This window comes from Fukomys damarensis, unplaced genomic scaffold (assembly GCF_012274545.1).
Source record: "Fukomys damarensis isolate Sample0158 unplaced genomic scaffold, DMR_v1.0_HiC HiC_scaffold_11, whole genome shotgun sequence".
NCBI classification, from domain to species: domain Eukaryota; kingdom Metazoa; phylum Chordata; class Mammalia; order Rodentia; family Bathyergidae; genus Fukomys; species Fukomys damarensis.
In genome coordinates, this window is record NW_022900923.1 from 28,583,296 (window position 1) to 28,607,509 (window position 24,214).

Below are 24,214 nucleotides of genomic sequence, written 5' to 3' on the forward strand. Positions count from 1 at the left end.
GTTTGGTTACTACTGTTCATATTTTCTTTATTTTTACTACTTTTTATCAGTTTGATTAGTTATCATGACGTGACTGTGAATTTAGCATCTGGTTTTTATATTTTGTCCATCTTTATGTACTTTAAGATGTATGCAAGTTTAACATTTTAAATCTTTCTGATTGTCATTTTACCAAGATATAAAATCCATCTTTATAGATAAAATTCTTTTCTCTCTTAATGTCCATAGATAATTTCTGCCTGACATATCTTCTATTTTTATTTTTAAAAATCCTGTTTTATAAATGTTTCTTATAAAATGTACATAAGTATATATGTATTTAGTACATATACATCTGTTTTGATGGCTATGTTCAACACTTATTATCTTATTTTATATTTTCTATTTGTCCTCTTTTTAAAATGAAATATTTATTATTGTATTTTTGCCTTTCCCCTCCATTTAAAAACTTCCTTTGGGCTGATCATATTTCTTAATTCCTTTTGATTCTTTTCTTAATTTGTAAGACATACATCAGAAATTCATTATTTAAAAATTCTTATTGAAATATATTCAAAATTGCACTTATTGTAAGATCAGTTAATTTTCAGCTTTTGTGACCAGTCATTACTTGCCTTTCTCTAAGAATAACAATTATTTCATACTTATTTCATACTTAAATAGAAAATATATACATACATAAATGTATGTAAGAAAATGTAAGAAATGTAAGAATATGTTCAACTTTACTCATAATATCAGAAATGATATTATGAGAATTTAAGACTATACTGTTTCTTATCAGATAAGTAAAAATATTAAAATTTAGCAACATATTTGGGTGGTAAAATAAGCAATTACAGGCACTTTTATACATTATTGGTAGGAATCCAAATTGGCACAAACTTATAGAGGAAAAATTACCATTATTTAACAAAACTACATATGGTTTTGTTTCTTCACTGAGAAATTCCACTTTTGGACATTTACCCTCCAAGTATGTCTCCAACTACCTGAAAATTGGTATGCATACATTTGCTCATTGCATCATTGCTGATGATTGACCAATATGATAAAAAAATAAGACTCTATCCATAGGAGAATGGTTAAATAAGATATGGTACATGCAATGAGTTAGAAAAACCTTTTCTAATACTGATATTGACTGATTTGTAGGACATATTATTATGTCAAAAAAAGCAAAGTTAAAATTATATTGAGTATATAGTTTATTAAGATTTATGGAAGATAGGAGTAGATACAAGAAAATATACATTTATATATTTAGTTTTATAAATAAAAACACAAGAATGAAAACTCTAAAAATCAATTCGATTGATTACCTAATGGTGATGAGTGAAGAGTTGAGAATAAATGAGAGAATCTTCTCTACATATAATATTTCATACAGTTTTAACTTTTATGGTCATATTGATATATCATACTAATATTCAATCTTATCCACAAAAATTGAGGAAAACGTTTAAGAATCTGGGCAATCTTGTCACGGTTCACAACTATGACATGGCACAAAGGATGAAAGATTACTCCAAAATCAAAGATTATTTAAATATCCAATTGAAACTCCAAAAAGGCCCAGGGGGATTGCTTTTAATCTTCTCAGTATGAGAGAATCCACAAAGACCACCCGATCTGAAGCTTCTGTGGCTTTTTATTGAAAGAACCAGGAAGCAGGGATAAAGGACAAAGGAAGGAGGACTAGGGGAAAGGGTGGGCACTGGCCGGAGGTACCATGAGGTGGATATGCAGAGACCTACAGGCCAGGCCCCAAACCTCCTGGAATGCTTGGTTAGAGATTAAAAGATAGCCTACAGGTCCACAAGTCCAAATAGGATCGAGGCATATCACCCTAAGGAATGAATGCTCTGGACTTCCTCTCCCCACCCATACTCCAATTTATTACCGAGATTAGCCCTAAGGTCTGTCATGTAAAAGACAACCCTGATCTTCTACTGTCATCCCCCTTCCCCTACACAGGAGGTATAAGTATATACCCAAAATGTTATGCCACTTACTTTTGGTATACAGTTAAACAAGCAGAATTAAAATGGAATCCTTTACCTTTGCCATTTTAGAGTTATAGATGACTTGTGCTGCTACTGTCAGGAAAAGGTTTTCTGGGGTAGAAGGGATGCCAGTTTTGGTAGTGTTTGTTCACCCTACACTGTAAGCTGTTTAATCTTTTCCCAGAAATTTCTGAGGATTCTTTCGTAAAGGGCAACAAATTTGTTCTCTTCTTCTTGTTGCCCATCCCTGGAGGGGAAGTGCCATCTCCTGAAGCTCAGGGATGGGCTTGCTTCTCACCTGGTGATAAAATAGATGCTTGCCCCCGCTTCCCCTAATGAGCAGTTCCATAATGCCCAGCCCAATGGGCCAGGTCATGTCTATCTTTTGTGGGAATAAAATGTTTTCTATTGTTGTGAAGACATCTGAGTCACAAATTCAAATATCTAAAGAAAGGAGTGCTTTATATAATTGTTCCTGTGGGTAAGGTCTCTCATCATATCCCCCCATTTTGTTTTAATAATTGAGTTTTAACTAGTAAATCTTTACCACAGAGGGTGACTAGTAGATCCAGAACAAAGGTCAGTTTTGGTGGTCCTCTGACACTCTGGACTGACACAAATTAAAGGGAATCTGCTTCGGTGGGGAGTTGGGAGTTCTAGAGATGCCAAGGCCGGCATAGTAGGTCGGTTTGCCAAAAGATTCAGAGTGAGTCATGTCCATTTGCCACATTTCATTGCCTTTTAAATCACAGGGATGACACCTGCCTGAAGAGTAGATTTTATTAATTATGGTTGTCTTAGAAGTTGAATCCCTGTAGAATGTTAACAGATAACACAAAGTTTCAAAGAGAAAATTTGAGATCAAGGGCAGCATAATATTTTAGCATAACAGTTATGATTACATTATATTAGAACTATTAGGCTTTGTTATTATCTCTGAAACATTTAAATATTCATCTTAGATTAGGATAAATTTTTGGTCAGTTATCTTTATCTAATTACAAGACATTAAATGACAGGGCTGGGGATAGAGCCCAGTGGTTCCAGTGCCTGCCTTGCAAGCGTAAGGTCCTGAGTTTGATCCCTGGTACAAAAAAAAAAAAAAAAAAAAAAAAAAAAAAAAAAAAAAAAAAAACCAACAAAAAAGACATTAAATGACAAACTTTTACCTAAATTTGTTATCTTTTAATAGAATGTCATTTGAGAAGAATGTACTTATCTATCTATCTATCTGTAAATATATATTATAGGTTATTAACTTCTAACCTTTTAATTTCTAGAGTGAGATTGCCTGGACTGCACAGTGTCTGGGTTTCTTTGTTATCATTACATAACAATCACATAAACATAAGCATGAAAAAGTATTTACATCATCTGGTTGCCTATATCATGCTGGATTCACATGTACATTTCATCACAAATAGCTGAAACACAAGGGAAAGCCATATGATTAAGCCTAAAAAAATTTATCATCATAAATCACCAGTGTGATTTTTTTTTCAGTTTTGTATCTTTGAAGGCCTGTGTACTTGGGAAGAACAACTATAAAACTTAATATACCATGAGGTTAGCCATGGTACCACAGCTATGTAGCAATCTTTACATATATTTAGTTTCTACTCTAAGACAAATTTCAGACTCATTTAACAGGTTTTTGTTTTTGTTTTTTTTTTGTTTTTTTGTTTTTTTGTTTTGGTACCGGGGATTGATCTCAGGCTTGTAAGGCAGGCCACGGAACCGCTGAGCTAAATCCCCAGCCCCTAACAGGTTTTATAAGGTGTAACTCTATTGATAAGAATTTTTATAGCTCTAATAAGTTTTGGAAACAGTGTTAATGACCACAAATAGACTTAGTACCCAATATAATAGTGTGTCTCATTTATGCAATAACAAAAATGCTTGTTTCATCAAAGTCAATAGATGTTGATCAACTTTAAATGTCAGGACCAAATTTAAAGAGATGTTAAATTTTGATCATTTTATATGTTTAAGGTCTAATGGCATAATATTTGTAAAAGAGAGCGCCTATTACTTACTTTGTATTAATTGAGTTTATGTAGTTTTAATTCTATAAACTTTAGATTCACAACGCAGCTTATTTTTTTTACATGTATACACACATATAGCCACATATATGTTATATCATAAACTAATTGTTCATTTAATCAAGCTTGAGCTGATTATTGAACTTAATAATTCACAACTCACAATTCAGCTTATTTTTTTTACATGTATACACACATATAGCCACATATATGTTATATCATAAACTAATTGTTCATTTAATCAAGCTTGAGCTGATTATGTTTTATAGGTTTACATTCAAACACTCTTTTGACTCTTACAGCTTGCTTTTAGTAACCAAAAGCCTAATGATAAGAACGCAAGAAACTTATTTTAGTAAAATGTAGAAACTTTGCTTTTAAATTTAGTTTTGTAAGTTTAACTGAGCATCTCAATATTTTTAGAAAACCATGTTATTTCAAACATAGAAAACTTAACCTTTTAATTATAGCTAAAAATAATTACTTCAGATGACCTATCATAACAAATAACACTTATTTAAAGCTATGTATATATTATCTTTGACCAAGAAAAACTCTTAGATTATGGTATATAGACAATAATAGATGCTATATTTATAAAACTGATTTTTTATATTATCTTGGTTACCTAAGAACCCCAATGGAAGTGTTACCAACTTTAAAGACATTTTTACTCTCACCATCTGATTTATATTAGCCTACTGATAGGGCTAGGGATTTAGCTCAGTGGTACTGCCACCTGAGTTTGATCCCAGGTAACAAACAAAAAAGTTAAAAACTAAAAAAAAAAAAAAAAATTAGCCTACTGTGAAGCTTTATGAACCACAAGCATTTGAGGTAATGTCTTGGAGTGTTTATTTATTAGCCAATTTAAGTAGAACTTTTGAAGGATAATATAATATATACCTGAAAGTTAACACAGAGAAATATATGTGTATTATTAAATAATATGTAAACTTTATGTTATCAAACTTTAAGGCTTTTATTAACACACATTAAACAGACAAACCTACAAACCTACAAAATAATTATCTTTAAACCAGAGTGCACTCTTAGACATACTGACTAAAATAAACTATAAAAATCTTTGTGTAGTTTTTAGTTTTGTAACTATAAGCAGACTAATCAGAACTCTTCCTATGTGTTATCAATTAGCAGAGATCTCTTATAATGAGTCAGAAGGAAAGACAAATCTTTTACATCTGTGAAAGTGAAGGCTGTTATTAAGAAGGGATTTAGGGACCAGGGATTTATCTCAGCAGCTCGGTGGCCTGCCTTGCAAGTGCAAGGACCGGAGTTCGATCCCTGGTACCACAAAAAAAAAAAAAAAAAAAAAAAAAAAAAAAAAAAAAAAAAAAAAAAGAAGAAGAAGGGATTTAGGCTGATGGTTTACCTTACTGGAATAGAACTGTTTCTGTTTAAAATGGTTAATAAATTTATAAGGATCCCCTGGGGATATTGCTTTTTTGTTTTATCAATGAACCTATTTTCATTATTAAAACCAGTTAGTTTGCCCTGTGGAGCACAGCATTTTAGAAGGGAGAGGGAAGTGAAAGGAGTTAATTCCAGTTCTGCCTAAGGATAGAAAAGTCTGATAAATTTGGAATAAAATATTTATATTTGTTCTTTGAAAGACCAAAGGTCAAATCCAAACCAAGTTTAAAATATATGTCCTAGAGATAAGTGAAGGTTAGTTTCACTCTGGAAGGATCTTAGGGAGGGGAAAATCACTACTCCAGAAAGCTGGTCTTGGAATACAGCAATCATATAGAAGAGAAAAGCCCTGCAGCATGAGCTCCTAATCCCAGCCATCTCAAGGGCAGAAAGACTAGACCAAAAGCTTTTCCAGGGTGGATCTCCAGTCCTTAGCAAAACATGCCTCCAAGGACAAAAGCTATGATTGATTTCAATAGCATTGTCAAGCAGAAAACCAACAATGAAAAACCTGAATGACTGCTTTTTGACTTCCTAAGAGCAAGCAAGAGAGAAAAAAATTATAGGACAGACTGGAGAAGCTCCTTTAAGCTTTATAGTTTTGGGCTCACATATGGGTATGCTTGAGGTTTTGTAAAAAATATTGGTGGGGGTTCCTTTTTCCTGGTAAATTTGTCCCAGTTTAGCATAACTTGCTGGCTTGACTTTTATTGTCTTTAGTCTTTTCTTTTTCCTATTTTTTCTTTTCCTATTTTTCCTATATACCTTTTCTTTTCCTGTTTTTTTTAAAAACAAATTCATTTAGCATTTGGTATTATCATTTTAGACCCCCCCCACATCCCCTAGGGGTCGAAGGCAGAAGGGGGCTTTCAGAGGGAGCTGAAGGAGGAGGAGAAAGCTCTTTTAGGGGCACTTCCTTTGTTTGGGTAGAACAAATATTGACCCTGAAAAGATGCCAGGTAGCAAGGTGCTCAGACTTTATAGGACCTAATGACTGTCTCAGTTTTCACCCCACATGTTCCCAGTCTTCTATCTTCAGACTGCCCTCCAGAGAATACCATGGACATTGTCATTTAATAACTATCAATAATTTAATAAGTTCAAATTCAGAAACTTTACATCCAGATGTCTTTAAGTGACATTGTAAATGCTGCTTAAATTGCTTTTCCTCCTTGAATAAAGTTTAACCCATACCATAGGAAAGAAAGTAAAAGAGCAAAAAGAAGAACAAATGAACTGCTCTCATTTAGCAATTGGATGGCTAAAAACCTCTGCTGATAATCCTAACCTGCAACTTTGCCAAAGGCATTCCAGGCTATTCTGTCGCTGCCTCTGTCCCCTTACCGGGATGTGAAATTGGATGTTCTGGTTCCTTTTCCAGGCTTTGGAAAGTCGGTCCTCTATGTTGAGTTGTGCCAGCTTATTCCTCATACCAGGCATCTCTTGTTGTGGTTCACAACTGTGGCACAACACAAAGGATGAAAGATACTGAGCCAATGTCCAATTCACACACCAAGAAGGCCCAGAGGGACTGCCTGAAGTGAAGCTTCTGTGGCTTTTTATTGATAGAACCAGGAAGCAAGGATAAAGGACAAAGGAAGGATGTAAGTGCAGGAACTCCTGTAGGGGTAAAGGAAATGACCAGAGAAGGTCAGCTGTTACATGACCAACCTTAGGGCCAATCTAAGTAATAAATCAGAGCAGGAGGAGGAGGAAGGCCAGAGCATTCATTCCTTATGGCAACGTGTTTTGATCTTACTTGGACTTGTGGCCCTATAGGCCCTTTTAATCTCTAACCATGCATTCTGGGAATTTTGGGCCTGTGGCTCTTAAAGCCCCTTATTTTTGCATATCCATCTCATGCGTAACTCTAGCCAATACCCCCACATAATCTAATATGGATTATAAATGGAAACAAGTGAAATTATTTCAAATGACAAATACAACTCCATTGAAGGTGGGGACAATGAACTCAGGTAACCTTAAAGAGCAAAAAAATATATATACATATGCAAACAATGAACTCTAGTAAGTGGAATTGGTGTTTTTAGCGTTGCAGGTTAGCACTTTCTTACTACTTTATTTGTTTTTAAGGATTAAGCAAATAAATACATAAAATGAAAGTAGAAGTCTGGCCCCTCTTTTTTATTTACAGGACAGCTAAGGACTGGGAGAATTTAGAACAAACCCCATGATATATATTGGATTGGGAATTGATGTATAAATTCATGGCTTTTTCTGGGGCGCTCTCTCTCTCGCTTTCTCTCTCTCTCTCCCCTCACTCCTCCCCCTCTTTCATCATCTATCATAAAAAATGCATACATACATTCTTTTTTTTGTTTTGTTTTGTTTTTTGAAACAGGGTCTCACTACGTAGTTGAGACTGACCTGGAACTCATAGTGTAGTCCAGGCTGGTTTTGAACTCACAGGGATCTTCCTGCCTTAGCCTCCCAAGTGCTGGGATTATAGGCGTGCACCACCACGCCTGGCACATACATACATTCTTACATACATACATACTAAATCCATGCACTGAGAGAGCCTAAAAACAACATCAAAATAGTAGTGAGTAAAGTTATCATTCAAATCTTGGTTTCTAAATAGGATTTTAGAAATCCTGATTTCTAAAATAGATTCTTTGAACAAGAAATCAGAGAGGGGACAGAGAAACTATAACAATGAACCTAGGATGTACAGGCCTCCTCAAAAAGTTATGGGGACACTCTAGAGGATATATAGGAAGCAACTTCAAATGGTCCTACTTGACAAAATTGGGACTATTTGTGCATCAAAATAAATGTTAACGGTAATGGATTTAGTTTATAGAATAATGTAGGAAACTGTACATGAGGCAGTCAAAATATATGATGGATGTTTAAATTTAAAGATTATATTACAGTAAAGGATACATTGTCAGTTCCCCTCAAAACACTGCCTCTTGTTTCTAACACACTTATTTTATTGGGAATAACGTGTCACTTTCTGAACCAATTTTAGAAGTCTTCTTTCTTGTCTTTACAAGATGTGATCAAAATATGGTGAATGTTGCTGCTGAGTGCCATCCAATGATAATGATAATGTGCCCTTATCACCTTATTCATCAAATCTGGCATCCTGCTACTTCTGGATCAAAGTCGAAATGGTCAAGAAAGGTAAACATTTTGTATCAATTCAGAATTTTGAGGCAGCCATCACAGTACAACTAAAGATTTAGAAAAGGAGAATTCCAGAACTGCTTCAGAAGGTGGCAAGAACAATAGGATAAGTGTGTTCAAAGTGAGGAGTATTTTGAGAAAGATTAGTGGTGGCAATGTGCCTTTTAATATAATAAAATTTTCTACACTTAGACATTCACTATAGTTTTAGATCATACCTCATATACTGATATACATAAATGAATAATAAGGCATTTGGTGAAATTTATATAAGGTCTTAGATTTAACAATGGTATTGTATCAATATTAATTCCTGATTTTGCAAACTACACTGTGGCTCTTTCCCTTGGGAAATAGACACTGAAGTATTTAAAAGTAACACAAAATTGTGTCTGCAAACTGACTCACTAAAGATTCTGATTTTAAAAAATGTAAAGGCAGGCATCATGGCACAGGCCTGTAATCCCAGAACTTGGGAGGCTGTAGCAGTAGAATTGCTGAGAGTTCCAGGCCAGCCTGGGCTACATAGTGGGACCCTGTCTCAAAAAACTAAAAATAAGTAAATAAATAAATAAAATACAAATACAGACTTAAATTTTTTTTTGGCTTTTAATTTGAAATGATTTAAAAATACCTAGAAGTTATAAGACTAGTTCAAGGCACCCCAATCTATCTGTTTGAAAGACCCCTGAGTTCTTTTTTAAAATTAATTTTATTGGTATACTTGTGATAGCATGTTGATCTCATTCATTACAGGGAATTTGTACCTGTACATAATATATCTTGATTCTTCTTTTCCCCCCATTCCTTCCCCTCCCTTCAACTCCTCTTCCCTTCCTTATTTGCAAAAGCTTTCTTTCCATTTTTTCCTTCTATTCTCTTTTTCTTCCTTTTCTTTTCCTTTCGTTCTCCCCTTGTTTCCCTTTCCATTTGAACATTTTCTTCCTACATCTCAATATCTGTCATCCATTATGGGCCTTATATATGCTTTTGGTTTCTCACACAAGAAAAACAATTCCATATTTAAATATGTATATCCAATTTATTTCACTTAAAAGTATGGTCTCAAGGTACATACATTTACCTTAAAATTTCTCAAGTTTATCCTTATTTATGGCAGAATAGTACTCTATTGCATATGAAAACCACACTTTCTTTATCTGTTCATCTATTGATGGGCATCTGGGCCATTTCCAAGATTTAGCTATTACAATTTGTGCTGCTATAAACATGCATGTGCATATATCAACATTATATGGTATTTTAAACTCTTTTGGGAAGATACCAGAAGGAAAACAGCTGGATCAAATTGAATGTCTAGTTTAATTTTTGAGGAATCTCCATACTGATTTCCATATTGGTTGCACCAATTTATACCCTCACCAACAGTGTCAAAGTGTTCCTTTTTCTCCACAGCCTCGCCAGCATTTGTTATTAGTTGATTTATTGATCATAGCCAATTTTTCTGGAGTGTAATGGAATCTCAGTGTTGTTTTAATTTGCTTTTCTCAAATGATCAGTGATGTTAATACATTTTTATATATTCACTTCCTGTTTGTATTTCTTCATCTGAGAAGTGTCTGTCTGTCCATTTAAGATGCCCATTTTTGGATTGGAGACACATCAAAGAATCAGAAGTATAAAGCTGACAAGGATGAAAGGGTTGTGGTACAAAACTCCAACACTTCAAACATGTAAGAAGAAAAAAATGTCAGTAATCACTGAGAAATAACATTAGAAATGTTTGACTAAACAATGAAAATAATCTCAATCTTCATAAATAGTTCAAAGTAGGCTTAAATAAAAACTTTATCTCAACTTTAAAATACTTAACTTGGAAATAAAGTGTGTAATTACCTACAGTCTGTTTCTGGGGCCCTCAAACTACCTCCATATTTAATTAAACCTTTAGAATCCCATGCCTCAGTATTTTTAAGAAGCAGTGACATCAAACAAGCAAAAGAGAATCACCAAGTAAGTGACAATAAAAATAGGTAGATGTAAAGACTGGATGATATGAGTGATTCAAGAAATGCTGAAGTTTTAAAAATATTTTACTTGATGTGTTACCCTTTTGACCTTTTTAAGAAGCAAGATAAAACATTCCTGGAACACATCACTGTAGAGTCATATGGTATGAAGTTAGTCTAGTCCTTAACAATGTCATTGCTGGTTTCAGACTATTATAGTTAGACTGTGAAGATAGATAAATGTTCACTGTGACTTCTGGTTTTATGGCATTGAAATTCAGACTACATAAATTTAATTTGTTTATGTCTGCTGTTTTTGTTAAAAGAAGTTGAATTGCCCAGACAATGAGTGTTTTACTTGAATGAACATTTTAAAAGAAACTAGTATTTATAATGAATCACACAAAAAAAATTCCCTTTGTGAAAGGAAAACCCAAAGCAACAGTCAATTACAGATGGAGTGAAAACAGCTTGAGTGGTTAAGATGTGGGAATTCATAGTCAGAGAGATGCATGATGAAATCCTGGCTATGCCACTTATAGCAGTACAATTTTGGACAAATTGTCTAACCTCTTCATTCCTTGCTTTCTTTTTCAAATAATAATAATGATAAAGATAGCCTCCTAGTTAATTTTTGAGAAGTAATTGTGTTGCTACATATAAACTGTGCACATTACATTATCTTGTGTCTGGCATATAAATGCCCAATTTCATGAAGGTCATTAGTTTGCTGTTGTGGCTGCTTTGATATCCTGAATCAAGTAAAAATATTACTTTTCATTGTATTTTGACTTTGGAGAAGATCTAGAAGTCACCTGTGCCAGACTTGGTGAATGAGGTGGATGAGGACACATCACCCTTTCTGGTGCATAGCACTCAAGATTTTCAGATTTGAGTGTGCTGGCCCCAGCCAAAGGCCCACCTGGAAAACAGCTGCATAGGCACACAGGCTCCAGCCAGAGGCCTACTCAGATACCAGCAGCTTGGCAGCACATTCACCAGCCTGAGGGCCACCCAAACACCAGTGGCTTGGGCATGCAGGTCCCAGCCAAAGGCCCATCTGGAAAACAGCTGAGCAGGCATGCTGGCCCCAGTGAAGCCCACCCAGACAACAGCTCAGCAGAGGCATCCAGAAGGCCATCATTCTGTACCCAGGAATTGGTGCAATTGTAAGCAGCAGAGAGAAGGCCTCTCTGAGGCTTATTGAGAATTGAAGCTCACTGGGAGTGCAAAGAGTCATGTCAGTAAAGGCACAGCCGACTGTATTGGCTGAAATGAGAAGGCACCTAAATAAGACTCAAAAGCAGACTTCCAGATCATCAAAGGCAACCCCAAGTGGCAACAATATGGAACAATCTGATACTCAACCACCTGGACTCTCTGAACTGGCAATAAAAGAGGATCTGGAAAAAATAAAATTAGAAATTATTTCTCAGATAACAATAGAGATTATTTCCACAGTGAAAGAGATGATTAATAACTCTAGAGCAGACATAGATTAAAAAAAAAATAGAGGAGCTGATGATCGTGATGGAATCCCAGCATAGGAAACAAAAGCAGATGCAAACAAATATCCAGGAGATTAAAAACTTCATTGAAAGTTTGCACAATAGAATGAGTGAATGTGAGGACAGAATATCAGATATAGAAGACAAGATTGTGATTAATGCCCAGGAAAAGGAAGATTTCTTAAAAATAGCAAAGGAGACCAGCCTGGGCTACACAGTGAGTGCCAGGTCAGTCTCAACTATATAGTAAGACCCTGTCTCAAACAAAACAAAACAAAACACAACAAAAACAAAACAAAATGAAACAAAACAGCAAGGAACCATGAGAAAACAATCCAAGAGCTGCTAGGTGATGCAAAAAAGGATAACATAAGACTGATCAGAGTCAATGAAGAAATAGGAGAGAGTGCAAATGACACAAAAAAGCTATTGTAGAAGTAATGGCAGAAAACTTATCAAACAGGAAAATAATTTGACATACAGATAAGTGAGGCATATAAGATTCCAATTAGCTGTAATAAAAAAAAAATCTACCCCCAGGCATATAGTAATAGTCAAGATTCCAGAAACCTAACAAAAGAATAAAATTCTGCAAGCAGTTAGAGATAAAACAACAACAAATCACATACAAAGGAAAGCCCATCAGAATCACAGCAGACTTCTCAACACAAATCCTCTAGTAAAAAAAGTGAAGTACTTCAAGTCCTAAAAGAAAACAACCTCCAACCCAGATTGATGCACCCTGAAAAACTGTCTTTCAAAACTGATGGAGAAATGAGATATTTTCATGACAGAACGCCTTAGGAACTTCATGAATACCAAACCAGCACTCCAAAAAATTTTAAACAGTATCCTAGGAAAAGGTAATGAGGGTCACAACCCCAGGAAGCCCAGCAGAATAAGTCCACCAGGTGCAAGAAATTAAATACAAAGGGGAAGAATCCAACAACAGGAAAAGGTCATGACAAGGATAAATCAATACATACAGTCATAACCATCAATATTAATGGTTTCAATTCATCAATCAAAAGAAGTAGACTGGCAGAATGGGTCAAAAGGCAAAATCCAACAATATGCTGCATACAAGAAACATGCTTTCTTCAAAAAGAAACTCATAGACTGAAAGTTAAAGGATGTAAAACAGTATTCCATAGGACAGGAAAAAAAGCAGGAGTAGCTATACTATTTGCAGATCAAATAGATTTCATTTTTTTTTTTTTTTGGTTTTTTGAGACAGGGTCTCACTACGTACTTGAGACTGACCTGGAACTCACTATGTAGTCCAAGTTGTTCTCGAACTCACAGCGATCCTGCTGCCTCAGCCTCCTGAGTACTGGGATTACAGGTGTGCGCTACCACACCCGGCTCAAATGGATTTCAAACAACGCTAATTAGGAGAGACAAAGAAGGCCATTACATCTTTATAAAGAAAACAATCCAAGAGGAAAAGATGACATCATAAATATGCACCAAATAGTAGTGCACCCAACTATATAAAACAGATATTAATGGACAAGAAAAGCAAAGTAAGCATTAATACAATAGTAGTGGGGGAACCTCAACACTTCACTGTCACAAACAGATAGATCTACTAGAAAAAAACAAATGAACAATGAAATACTAGAACTCAAAGTCTTGAACAAATGGACTTAACAGATATTTAGAGTTTTTTCTGAAACAGCATACTTCGCAGTACTTCACACATACTTCAGTACTTCAGTCCAAAAATTCATTGAACAAGAAGTACAGATATTAATGGACAAGAAAAGCAAAGTAAGCATTAATACAATAGTAGTGGGGGAACCTCAACACTTCACTGTCACAAACAGATAGATCTACTAGAAAAAAACAAATGAACAATGAAATACTAGAACTCAAAGTCTTGAACAAATGGACTTAACAGATATTTAGAGTTTTTTCTGAAACAGCATACTTCGCAGTACTTCACACATACTTCAGTACTTCAGTCCAAAAATTCATTTAGAACAAGAAGAGAACTAGAATAACAAAAGCAATTCTAGGCAAAAAAGACAAGGTAGGGAGTATCACAATTCCCAGTTTGAAACTATACTACAAAACTGCTGTGATTAAAAACAGCATGGTACTGGCAAAGAAACAGATCAGAGCATCAGTAGAACTGTTTAGAAGATTCAGGACCGAAGCCAAACACCCTCACTGGAGGGAAGATAGCATCTTTAATAAATACTGCTGGAAAAACTGGATTTCAACTTTCCAAAGATTAAAACTAGACCTATATCTTGTCACCATACACTAAACTAAAATTGAAATGGATCAAAGATCTAAATATTAAAACAGAAACACTAAACTGGATGGAAGAGAGGTTAGGTAGAACTCTTGAAAATATTGGTGTGGGTAAAGTTTTTATGAACAAAATTCAATTGCCCATGAACTAACACAAACAATCAACAAATAGGATCTCATCTTATCGAAAAGCTTCTGTACAGCAAGAGAAACTACCAACAGTGTTGAGACAACATACAATGTGAGAAAAAAATATGACTAGCTGTCCCTCAAACAAACCTTTATTATCTAGAATATATAAAGAATATATAAAGCAATATATGCACAGCCATGTTTATAGCGGCACAATTTGTAATAGCTAAAACTTGGAAACAGCCCACTTGCCTATCAAGTAGAGACTGGATAAAGATGTGGTTTATTAAAAAAATAAAATGGAGTACTACTCAGCCATAAAGAATGAGAAACTAGAGACATTTATTGCTAAATAGATGCACATTGAGGTCATATTCTTAAGTGATATAAGTAGCATGCACATTTGTAAATACTGAATAGTTTCTCTGGTGTGAGAAAATGACTGTAAATTAAAATAAAAATGTAAAGTAGATAATGTGAAATAAGAAAAGCTGCAAACGAGAAAGGGAAGTTCAAAGGGTTAGGAGAAAAAAGAAGGGAAAGGAATAAATATGAGAAAAGGAAAAAAATTGAAACCGCATCTTTGTAAATAAGGAGGGGTAAAGGGGTGAAGGTAGGGCAGGGGAATGGGGAAAAAATAAGAATCAAGATATATTATGTAAAGGAACAAATTACCAATGATGAATATCATCATATTGCATACCTGAAATGTACCAGTATACTTAATGAATAAAAAAAGAGTTGCTTTTAATATATTTTTGATCATATCCCATGAAGACAAAAAACAGGAGTTGCTGAACTGCTTCAGAAATTGGCAAGAACTATCAGATATGTGTTAGAGGCAAAGTGGAATATTTAAGGGAGGGGATTTTGAGGATTAATGGCAGTATATCTTTTACTGTATTAAATTTTTAAAATTCAACTATTCGCTGTATATTTTATCACTTCTTGTACTTTTTAGTTACCAATTTCTAGAGCAAAATTTCTTCATATTTTAAAATTAGTATTCATATGATACCCTTTTAGTCTACTATAGTTTTTTTATGTGTATGTGATTGTCTACGGAGAACAGGTATACACCAAAGGCTGTACAGTAAATTCGATGAAGCAAGAAGCTATGAATTATGAAAAACCTTGACAGTAATCCTGATTCCAGACTTATACTGATCTTGGATAAGCTGCTTAACATCTTAGGGCATTTGCAACTTCACTTGTAAAACAGAGCTAATGTTATCCACTTCGTAGATTTACTTTGGGGACTAAATGACTCAACATAGTATGAAATGCATACCTAATATGCACTCATTTTATAGTAGTCATTATTTTTAATAGACATGTATATTGATAGATAAAACACTCATTACTAGAGACTAGAGAGGATATCAAGGTGAAATGACATACTTAAAGTATTTGAAATTAGAATTTATCAAGAAAACAATGTGCATGTGCTAGAGATGCAAACAGGGTTTTGTGGGAGTAGAGGAAGTAGTCAGGAATTCTTAGTTTGGAATGCAGTTTAAATTAAAAGAAATTGAGAAAATAGTGCCTGACTTGGGTTTTGAAAAATAAGTAGCACACTACTATCTAGAGAAGGGGGAAAAGAGCTTTCTAGATACAGAAAACAGCATTACTAAAATCCCTGAACAATGAAATATAGTAATCAGGGAGCGGTAAATATTATGGAGTTGCAGAGTTATTGGGAACAGACTTTGTGGAAAAACCAGTTTAGATATAAGACTGAAAGACTGATATGGTCTAATTTGTTAAATGCTTCCCTAGGGAGTTTTGATCTTACTGTCTTATTGTTTAGAAGGTGCCTTTAGGAATACAGAAAGGTTAAAGATTCAATGAGAAGTGTTAAAACATTGTATAGATGGTTTAGTTGAAATGATAAGACCCTAGGCAAGGGCAGTGGCAAAAGGAATGGAGCAAAGGGATGAATGTTCAGAGATGGAAAAGACTGTTCCGCGATAGAAACCAAAGGTATTAATCAATGATTGTCATAGGAGTGGGGATGAGGAATGATGAAAGATGATGTAAAGATTTATTTAACCAGCTAGATAGAAAGATAGCATTGCTATTCATTGCAAACAAGCTCTTATTGGGTAAATCTGGGGACAGTGATGTTTTGGATATGAGGAATGCACAGTAGTACCCTTTAGATACTCTAGGTAGAACAAAACTAAATATAGATGGAAATTTGGGCCAGAGCATCAATGAAAAATCTAATAGTGACTGTAAAGTAATATTGTTATAATTGGAAAATATAACATATTCCTTGGAGATATCTTTGAAAACAGATGATTTTAATATTAGTACTACCATATATCCAAAAATCTCAATGTACAAAACACATATTCTTTGTATAATCTACAGAGGATTTTAGGTGGAATCGATTTATTTAGTGCCAGGGTCATGTTTTTTTGTTTTAACTTGGAAAACAGCTTTTTTCTTCTTTTGCATAGAAAATAAGGTATAAGAGCTCAGTAGTTTTGGAATTCACTTCTACAAGTGCTTTGCCAGAACTTGTTTTTATCAGTTCATATAAATTCCACCTGTTAGGGCTTTTGCTTGAATGGCAGTCTTGTAATCCTCTTGTGAGGATTAACTGGGCGGCTTTACCTATAAATAGCATTCATTTTCAAGTGTTAGGTACAAAGGTGTAGTCATGGTGATGAAAGATTGTCTAGCCTACCAGCCTTTTTTAATATAGGGTTAGTCCCTAAAGCGTTTCTCAAGCTTTTACATTCTTGCCACATTTCTAATATCTTAAGAAAAAGTTTATGAAGAAAACAACTTTTTTTGGAAAATGAAATATGAAGTTGTTTTAGAATTTAACTTCTTTATCTCCTCCTCCCTCCAACTTGCAATCCTTCTGCTTCAACTTCCCGAGTGCTGGGATTGTAGGTGTGTACCACCATGCCCAGCTGGCCTTCGCTTATTAATAATATCATTTTAGTATTTCATTAGGTAACATTCAAAAGTTTACGAAACACTTTCATTGACATAATTTCATTTTGGTCTTCACAATGTAGAGTTATTGCTGTTTAATAAATGAAGAAACAGAGTAAGACTGAGTAATTTTCTCAAGATCCTAGAGCCAATAATAGTTGGCACAAACTTTCAGTAACTTTCAATACTGTAAATATGCTTTTCTATCTTTTAATATGTTATTCAAATGTAATCAATGTCTTAGGAAAAAATTTTAAAAAGTTTTATTAAAATTGAATGGTAACAAGAATAAAAAATAGATCTAAGTTGGAGCATGAGGGGAAGGAAAGAATATAATGGTCCAAGACTGTTTACAACCAGAATCTTTGGTAAGTCAGTGTGTTCCCTTACCTTTCTAATAAAAAAATAGTTTAATATAATCATCGGAGATTAAAAACCAAAATTTACTCCTCATCTACAGTATGTTGTCTTTTGAGTGGGAAGATAGGTAGAGACTAAAAGAGAACACCAGTTAGGGTACCACACTGGCCTGTACTGGAAGGGGCAGTGTAGCCAGCTATGGCCTTATGCCCTAGCGCAGAGAGGAAAGCCTTTCAAGGAATCCAGCATGGCTTCTCCACTATATCTGTCTGTATTCTTTCTATTCTTAGTTTCCTTCCTGATTACAAAGCAAATAATTTAAACGGAAGTTATCTAAAATAACACCTCAGAATCCTTGCTTTGTGTGTTAAAGGATTATCATAATCAGCCAGATGTGATGGTGCTCTCCCATACTCCCAGCATTCTGGGAGTCAGAGTCAGGAGATCACCCCAAGTTCAAGCCCAGCTTGGGTGTTGCCTGGGCAATGTAGAAACTTAGCAAGATCCTGTCTCAAAATAAAAAACATACAGAAAGGGTTGTGGGTGTAGCTCAGTGCAAAGGCTCTGGGTTCAATCCCTAGTAGTGTGTGTATATGGGGATGTTATGATCACTGAGAGAAACATGACTTACCTAGAGATGAGTATATATATTGTATCAACATTTCCCATGCAAAAGAGCTATTGTTCTGCAAATAAACACATAACCTGAAAAAGAGCTTTGGAAAGGACTAATAGTTGCTTTTTCTCCAATATATATAAAGCAAAAACTCATTACTACTTGGTTAATTTTCAAATGCTCACTCTTTGGAGTGTTGGAATTACATTTTAAGAGTTGAAACAATCCCTTTTCTATATCTGGAAGTTACATTATTTTGGTTACATTTCTTTCTCTCTTTTTACATTTATTTAGTTCATTCTAAACGTATCAAGATACAAAGAGGGTAAGATTTTTAGGAATAGAATATGGTTCTTTCCTCATCTTGGCTTAGAAGAGAAAGAATAATCAATCTGGTACTTATTAAAACTTTAGCTTTTTGATATCTTTGGGTTTTTCTATGTACATAATTTTTATGTAAAAAGTGACAGTGTGGTGACAATGACCAAACTGTGTTATGAGCATGAATGAATCTGCCAGAATGAAACCTCTTAATCTGTGTAACCAAAATGCTCTAATAAAAATGTGAGAGAAAAATAAATTTTTGTGGTATAGTCATCAATTTGAAAACAAATTTGAACATTCTGCCCCTTGCTTTTAGCTGATCTGCAAACTCTGATAAAACTTTTCCCTCTTTCCTGAGAAATTTCCAGAATTTGCCTTGTCTTCTGTAAAATTCTTAAAGTAGTCCAGGTAGTCCACTTTCTCTTTCAATATTTGGCTTCTTTCCACAGCCCACAATGGCTACTCCTTTGGACTATTCCAATGTATCCTTTGGACTATTCCTCTAGTCTCCTGCCCAAAAAATACCACCTGTAGCCTGACTTTCAGGTTTTGTTTACTGTTTTCTCTTTGACATTAAGTATTCTGCTAAGCTCATATATGCTAAAGAATTTTTGATTTATAACATCTTTTCTTTGTAGATAATGTGTTTTGATATTTCAAAATCACATTACTAGAGATATCATGGAATACTTATGAAAAATATTTTTTTCTCATTGAGTTTATTGGTACATTGTAGGTACACAGTACAGTTACATTCCTCATTGGGCTCTTGTGCCTTTACATGACAGGTCTTGGTTCTCATTTTTTCCCCATACTCCTGCCCTCCTTTCCCCCCGCTTCCTTCTCTATTTACAAAAACTTTATTTCCATTTTTTCATTTCTCATATTTTTTCTTTTCCCTTATTTCCTTTCCCCTACCCTTCCCACTTCCCCTACACATTTAGCCCTTTTCTTTCTATTGCACATTGCCAATTATACCATTATGAAACAAATATATTAGCAGCAGGAAGTATGTGCTCTGGGGAAAGCTAGTTTAATCTGGAGGCACTGAAAGGCTTTTTAGTGGCCTTAGATTACATATTCTAGGCATTTGCCTACATTATTTAGGGTAGAATTTTGATGCTCTGTTTCTAGTTATTAACTCTGTAGTCAAGCCAATGAGATTATCATGAAGACATGGGCAAAGAGGATTTTTTGCTATCATCATTTCCTTTGAAAGCTAATGAGCCATTTACCAAGAAGATAAAAAAGACTATACTTGGAGATTTAACTTAGTTATTGTTGTATGACACATTTTATCTAACTAACATGGGCTCATAATAATAATTATGAATAGAGAACTTTAAATTTACTGTCATATATTCCTTGTTTCCAAGATTAATACTAAAAATTTAATATTAAATAGGTGCCAGGACTTGTACATTGATCAACTAGGTAAATTTGTGTGTCCCAGGAAAAATCTCAAGACTTTTTCATTTACTTTTAATATTATTTATACCAATTTTCTCTACTGGAATATTGAGTTTGCAGGGAAAAGAGCATTTCTGATATTACCTACTACAAAATTGTAATTTGAATGCAATACTTTTAAATACAAAGTATTATACATATCTGTACTAAATGAAGTCTTCCACTTTGTATATTTCCTCAATGAATTGTTAAAGGTTGTTTTTCTCATTGAGTTTATTGGTACATTTTAGGTATACAGTACAGTTGCTGTTAAAGGTATTTGAAAACTACACTGATGCTTTAAGGTCACATGAAAAAAAAGCTTTAAAAGTAGTAGTGGATAGCTGGAGAGGGTGTAACTAGTCTCAACCCCACGGAGGGCTTGATGTTGAGTTGCTAGGATCCCACTGTACTTGCAGTTCACAATACTGGACTCGTGAGGGCAGCATAACCACGTACAGGCCTGCTATCCGGTTGCCTTGAAAGAACTAAATCCAAAGCGACTACATAGCCCAAGAACATGTAAATGAATTCGTTTAATGTTGCTCAACTGACTGAAAAACAAGATATATATATATGTATATATATATATATATATACACATATACATATACATATACATATATATATATGAGAAAAAATATATTTATAATTTTTTTCTGATTTATTATTCTTTGTAAATGGACATTTGCTTTTGAAAAAGAATCCGCAATTACAAATTTAAAAGTGAGAAAAGAGAGGAGGAGCAGCCTTTCCTGTTCCTGAGTGCAACCATACATAATCTCTGAGCACAGGTGTCAAACTACTTGTGTCTTACTCCACCGTGAAGTCACGCCAGTTTTGGCTAGTTATTTAAAGATTACTATGCGTTGGTTTCCTCAACTATAAAATTGTAGTAATCATAGTATGCATTCACAGGATTGAAAAGGATTAAATAAGATAATGCAGGTATACATAGAGATTTTTTTTCAAAGATCTTCCTCTGTTTGAGTCTTGAAAACTATGTATAAGAGACCAATGCACAAGAAAGAATTTGAGATGCTTAATTTGTATTTTAGGACATTTGTTCCCAATAACCTGAAAAAGTATGTTTGAAGAAATTATTTAAGGTGGGAATAGAATAAAGGTAAAAAGTTATGAGCCAGGGATTTAGATCAGTGGTGCCGCTGCCTGCCTTGCAAGCACAAGGTCCTGAGTTCAATCCCTGGTACCAAAAAAAAAAAAAAAAGATAAAAAATTTAAGATTTAGTGTGAATTACAAGGAGATCTCACATGTGCTTATACAGAAGAAAATTATTTCTTTTAAAAGACTTTATTGCTTTTTAGTTGATAACCGGATAGTGACTTTTTCCTACTTAGAAAGTAATTTGTTACCTATGAAAGCAATATCATAAAAAATAACACCCTGAAAAGTTTCCTTAGAAAAGGACAGCTCAGGCTGAGGAAACTTTTTCTTTTTTTTTTTTCCAGTTTGATCAGATTTTTTCTGGTGGTTAGGACAGAGTGGTGACTTCAAGCTTTTTATATGGTGGATTTAAACCTCAAGTTTGAGGAGACTCAGCCTTCTTGAGTTTTGAATCCATACACTGTTACCACTTACCAAAAAACTAGAGAGCTTAACACACAGTTTAAACTTTCTGGAGATGGAAGACTTGCAACCAGGAAGGTGATACTATGCAAATACCAAAGTGAATGAAATAGAATTTAGAGAAGGAAGAGGGAAAGACAAATGAGAAAGATTATGAATGATTGAAAATAGGATTTGAATGTCATGTTGGGAATTGGAGAGGAATAGCAAGGAAGGAGAAACTTTTATGTGTGTTATGGGATGAATCACTCCCCTCCTCATTCATAAGTTAAGAGTTCTAAGTTCTACTAATTGAGAATGTGACTGTATTTTGAGGTAGGTCCTTGAATGAGGTCATTAGGGTGGATTTTCATCGAATAGGATCAGTGTCCTCATCAGAAAACATTAGGGCATAGATGTACCCAGAGGGAAGACCATGTAAAGACCGGATTGAACACAGCCATCTTTAAGCCAAGAGATGAGGCTAACAGCACCTTGATCTCAGACTTCTATCTTATAAAACTATAAGAAATAAATTTGTATTATTTAAGCTCAGTTTATAGTATTTGTTGAATAGTTTCAGTAAATATATACAGGAGGGAAATTACAGATGAAGGTGTGGAGGCAGTAATATGTTTTTGTGGTGGAGAACTAATAAGAAAATAATGATTTCGTAGTAAAGACTGTGTGGTTAGTGACTTGGAAACACAAGCTATGTGACACTGTTCTGAAAAGCTACGACTTAATCCGGCAAGATCTGGTCAGAAGTTTGAAACAGATGGAATTGCAAATGCTGTTTCTAGAAGCTGAATCTGGCAGCAATGGGAAGAATTCCATCAGAGACACTGAAAACAAAAGCTACACTTGTGTTAAAAGGCTTGGGCACCATGGGAGTGAACAAAGTGGTGCCCATATCAATTATTATTTAAAGTAAGAGTAGACAGTAGTTGATAGCAAAGAAAAGAACAGCTGAATGCACTGAGGTGATTTGAGGTTGACCAGTGTAATAGTGGTACCAGTGACAACGCAAATGTCTGAAAGTAGACCCTTTCCCACAAGAGCTGATGAGACAGGCTGGATTCAGGGCTAAGAATGTCCTGTTAGTCCAAGAACTAAAAGTATAGGTGAACTCTATGGGAGAATATTTAAAATGCCAAACCAAACAGGATGGCTAAAGGGCTTTTACACTGGATCTTAGCCAAAAGGCAGAGAAGCAATTGTCTAAAGGACTTTTAAAAGCAAGGATCTCTCTTGTATAATTTTATAATTATACCCATTATATAGTTTAAGTCATTTACATTCTTGTAATGTAAATATCTTCTGTTGCTCCAAAACTATTGTAAACATTGATTCAAACACAAATGCACTGTGTCATTAGTTTAGGAAAAGCCCACAACAAGATTGTATTTCATGTTTGAGTTAGTGCTAAAGACAGAAAGAGAACATTCACAGAAAGTGAAAAACAAGTAAGACTAAATATTTATTGAAAACAAGCTCTGAGCCAGGAGTAACTGGGAGAAAAGTGAGCCTTCCACTGACTTTTTAAAATTAAGAAGGAATATTAGCTCGTTTCCTGTTGTCAATACCACAGTATCACAGACTGGTATAAAGAAGTTGATTTCGGCTCATGGTTCTGGTACAAGGTCACAGGGCTGCATCTAGTGATGGCTTTCTTGGAAGAGTACGAGGTGATGTGGGAGTTCACATGGTGAGACACAAGGAATCCATATGGGTGTGTGTGTTCAGGTATTTATCTTCTTATAAAATCATGAGCATTGAAGTGTTTCAATTTACCTAATCATCTTCCAGAGACCCCATCTTTAAATAATGTGGAAGAATGAAGTTTTCATCCTCTTAATACACAACGGGGGATTAAATTTCAATATGTCTTTAGTTTGGAGTTTTGGAAGGGATAACGCATATTCAAACCATTGCACTGAACCATATGGAAAAGATTATCATAAATTTTAATATTACTTTATATAACAAGTCACATCTTTTACAGACTTTTCCATATATACTTTTAGAATCTTTGCACACGGCAAATATATTGAAGGACCCTCAAGTATCAGGAAAAAATATCAACTAAAATGGCAAAGACTTGTAAAAAAAAAAAGACCTTTATTTTTCTCAAGAAGAGCTCAGTGGTGCTGCTGCCTACCTCACAGGGGGCGCGGAGGGGACCACTTGTTTCGTAAGAGTACTGCTAATGAAGTCTACTCAACTATTGATTTTAAGGTAAAGTTGGGTTTTTTTCATGTCTCTCATTCTCACCGTGACTGGCTCATGATAATGTGAATCTGTGACCCTGGAAATAACAGGCCAAATCTTTAAATACTAATAGAAACAGTGATTGATCTGAGGCTAAAAATCATTGCCTTTTGTTTTTTTATTCTGTTTTTTTTTTTTTTTTGAACTCAGGTTCTTGAGCTT

General features: G+C 34.6%; 1 pseudogene; it reads left to right on the forward strand.

Moving 5' to 3' along the window:
- The first annotated feature begins 23,408 nt into the window (after positions 1–23,408).
- LOC117285514 overlaps positions 23,409–24,214 on the forward strand; it is a 74,245-nt pseudogene continuing 73,439 nt past the window's right edge.